At 48.8% G+C, this 3,880-nt stretch overlaps 1 long non-coding RNA gene across 2 annotated transcripts; it reads right to left on the reverse strand.

Annotated features, from left to right (window-relative positions):
* Positions 1-900: 900 nt before the first annotated feature.
* Positions 901-3,134, reverse strand: LOC121143287. Of its 2 annotated transcripts, XR_005880492.1 has the most exons (3): positions 2,924-3,134; positions 1,350-2,690; positions 901-1,145 (listed from the first exon to the last, which is right to left on the reverse strand). It is a non-coding gene; the product is annotated as an uncharacterized LOC121143287 (long non-coding RNA). The 2 variants fall into 2 exon arrangements; XR_005880493.1 differs by having other exon boundaries at positions 901-2,690.
* Positions 3,135-3,880: the final 746 nt, after the last annotated feature.

Genomic DNA, 3,880 nt, shown 5'->3' on the forward strand with positions numbered 1-3,880 from the left:
TCAGCCTTCATGTCCACACGGCCCTTTCTTACGCACAGGTCTGTGTCTGTGCCCAGATTTTCCCTTTTTCTAACAATACAACAATACTGGCTTAGGGTCCACTCTGAAGGCCTCATCTTAACTAGATCATCTTTAAAGTCCTTGTTTTGAAATAAGGTCACAAGTGCTGAAGACTTTGACTTTTGAGGGAGGGACACAGCTCCAATCACAGCAAACAGGCAGCCCAGGGTCACTCAGTGCCTCTTGTACTTACGTTATGAGACCATGGGCTCAAAGAGGCCAGTGAGCTAACCCATCGTGACAAGTTCTCATGGCTCCTTATGACATAAGGGCTCTCTGAAGAAGACTAATCGCGTCTGTGACTCTGAATAACAATTCACAGGGGTAGAAAGAAAACCAACACCTTTTCCAGAGGCCCACTCTTCCCCATCATGTTACAGGGAGAAAGGAGAGGTCCCAGTCACAATGAGGTGACCTACCCCAGGTCTTACAGCCACTTAGAGCCAAACAGAACCAGGCTGTCCAGACCTGTACCTCTCTTCCTTTGTGGAAATCTACCCCACATATTCCAAATCATTATTATGATGACTAGGTAGGTACGCATTTCAAAATAATTTGATTATAAAGACACTTTTCTCAAGCTGGGAAAATAAATTGGTGAGTAAAGTCATCTGCCTTCAAATCTGACAACCTGAGTTCAACCCCTGGGACCTATTCAGTGTAAGGAGAGAACCAACTCCTGTAAGATGTCCTATGACTCTACACATGCACAGTTTCCACAGATACCCAAAAATGAAATAAAAAATAAAGACAAACTTTTCCCATGGATTCATCTGTAATACCAAGCCCCCCCCCACACACACACACAAAGCACTAAAATCAAAACCCTGGGGAAATAAATTGGGACATTTTCTGGCCCAAATAGCCAGCCACTGTATTTCATCTAATATTCCATCTAATGGTAGAAACACATTGTTTTGCCCACTCCCGAGAAAAAAAGCAAAACCAGTCCAAGAACGTGGCTCAGTGGCTTAGCATGCATGGGGTTCTGTGCTGTATCCGTCATCTCTGTGTTATCCACTGGGCGTCCAAGGTCATCTTCAACTAGTTAGTGAGTTTGAAACCAGCCTGGGCTACATGAGACACTGCCAAGAGAGAGAGAAAATGAGAATGAAGAGAAAAACCACAGGCAATTAGATGGGTGTGGTAATAGACCTGTAATCCCAGTGCTTGGTGGGCTGAAACCAGATCCTGAGTTTGAGACCAGCCTTAGCTACATAGCAAAACTTTTTCTCAAAAAAATAAACTGTCAATGTGTTCCATGTCTCAGTTATAAGAAAAATACTTACCTCTCCAATGCAGAGTGAACTATGAAAACACATACACATCATCAAAGCAGGGAAACAGTGACACTCTCTATGTTACTGCCCCGAGTCTCTTATGCCTGTCAGTTGTCTTTCTCAGACTGGTTCAGGGGAAGAAATCTGAGGAAAATGACAGCAGATTTTAAGGCACACAACTCAGTTAATGTAGACCCACATTAAGTGATCTGCCCCATCTTCTAGCTAGTTCTTCCAAAGCACATGTTCTGTTCCTCCAGGGACAAGAGGCAAGCAGTGGAAGAGAATATTGGGATCAAAGAGATGAGAGTGGAGGAGAAAGGAGTCTGCCAAAGCAAACACACAGGCTGAGGGAGCCGAGTAGGCAAAGCCTGCCTGCGAAGCAGCTCTGAGGAAAGGTACAAAGAAGTCATCAACCCAGGTCTAGGGCTGCCACCGCTGTGAGTTGGGGAGAGCTCCATGTGAGGGCTGAGAACCCAAGACGTGCCCCTACAGTCTCCAGCCTGGCAGGCAACCAACGCCGCCTCTGGCTGGCATTTACAAAGACCTGGTGTGGGGCCAGCTGGCTGCGGGAGGCATGCTTCTGTATCATTCATCACTCACAAAGCGCTCAGCAGCTGGAGGAAGGGACGTCAGCCACAGCCAGGAACCCCGAGCCTGGCCTTCCTCCTCCACTTCTCTCCTCACCCCTTTCCTCAGAGACAATCCCCAGCAGTGAGAAAGGGACCTAAAAGAATGTCACTAGAGGTAACTTGTTGCAAGGGGCCTCCAGTACAAATCTGCTTAACACCCACTGTGCCTTAGATCCTAAAGAAGCAGTGGTCAAAGACATCACGCCGATGATGTTAGCTTTTACTGGCAATTATTTTGCTTCCTTGGGTCAAGTCCCAGTTGTATGAAAAGGAACCCACTGCAGTTGCTCTCTCTACCCAGGCCCCTTGTGTACCTGCTCTCATCCTGCCTCCCAGGAATCTCAGTCCTCCCTTCCAGGGACCAGTCACAGAAAGGCAGGCTCAGAGCATCCCAGGGAAACAAGGGGAGGGGTCAACACTTCATCACAACCTTGAAAAGCTGCAAGTGTTCACAGCAGAAAAAGGAAGGAAGACAGGTAAGAGGGGCATGACTTCGGTTAACAAAGAGCAGAATCCCCACATGTGTTGGATGGGTCGATGCAATGAACTCGGGAGGGTAGACAGTGGTGGCCATTCCAGCCAGCAGTGGGAGCCGGGCAGTTGACATTTACAATCCTCGGTGAAAATCCAGGATCTTGTCCCCCCCCCAAGAAATGGAATTTCATAGATTTGTCTTTGAAAAGGGCGTTCTTCTGACAAGTCAGGTCAACCGGTTAACCTGGAAGAGAAATACTTCTATTATTTGACAGAGTCATACCTCCACCCTCCCCCCCCCAACTAGTAGTTCATCAGTCAAGAGAGACCTTCAGAAAGTTTGGTTCTAGTGTGATCCTTGTACAAACAGAATAGGGAAATGTTCCAAGGGACATTTCCAGAGAGGATTAGGAGAAATGCTTCCCGTGAAGTCCCTGGTAACCCCAGGAGAGAAGGGAGAGTGGCGGGGGACCTCACAGTGCAGGTGCGCTGGCGCTGCTCCAGGACTGCAGACGCCAATCCAGAAAACGCATGTGGCTTCCCTTTGAACCAGGAGAACTTGCCACGCCACCACTCCCATCTGTAATTCCAACAGAGATGGCTTGGAACCCAGAGCCCCTGCTGGCAATGTGGGTGAGCTAGGAAAGCCACCAAGCTCTAAGTCAAGCCTCTGTACTCTGTAAGTCCAGTGGCCCCAACCAATGTCACAACCCACCCACCAGTCAGCCCCTGCCCCATCCCACTCTCACCCCTTCACGCCCCCGCCCCCACCCCCCACCCCCGACCCAGGAGTGTATCATCCCATTCATCTTCCTCATGGGTGCCATGAAATGATGTCACTACCCGTTTGCTTGCTTACCACAACTTCCTGAGAATGCAGGCTATACCTGCCTGGTTCAATTTCTTTTTAATGTTTGGCACTTAAAACAATGCTCATCTGAAGGCTCGTCTGCCTGCACATCCCTATTGTGCACCCTTTCTGCGAGCCGCTGTTTGGGATTTGAAGCCTTTCTGAGGCTGACAGCACAGAATCTGGGCATTTGTCAGTTGCTTCCTTGGGAACGCTGGACCAACGCAAATCTTGCCACATTAGCATCTGAGGGACCCACGCTGTTGCCTGCTTCCCCCTTCACCTTTTCTACTCCCTTCTCCCTGAAATGGCTCAACCTCAGTCGCCTACACTATCACCCACAGCAGGGCCCATTTTGGATGAGTCCTTGTTTAGATGACAGTTTGTTGCATTATGGGAATGGGTGTCTCATAGGCCATTGATAGCATCACGAGTGCCACCCCAACCGGGTGACAATCCATGCAAGAGGTACCACTGCAGAGGCCCAACCCCAAGTCACCTTTCCAGTTCCTAAATATTCTAGCCCCACCCCTAAAACTACTTGCAGCTTGGGAACAGGAGACATTGAACTGGACTCTTAGGTG

Source organism: Mesocricetus auratus, unplaced genomic scaffold, assembly GCF_017639785.1.
Source record: "Mesocricetus auratus isolate SY011 unplaced genomic scaffold, BCM_Maur_2.0 Super-Scaffold_100011, whole genome shotgun sequence".
In the NCBI taxonomy this organism is placed as follows: Eukaryota; Metazoa; Chordata; class Mammalia; order Rodentia; family Cricetidae; genus Mesocricetus; species Mesocricetus auratus.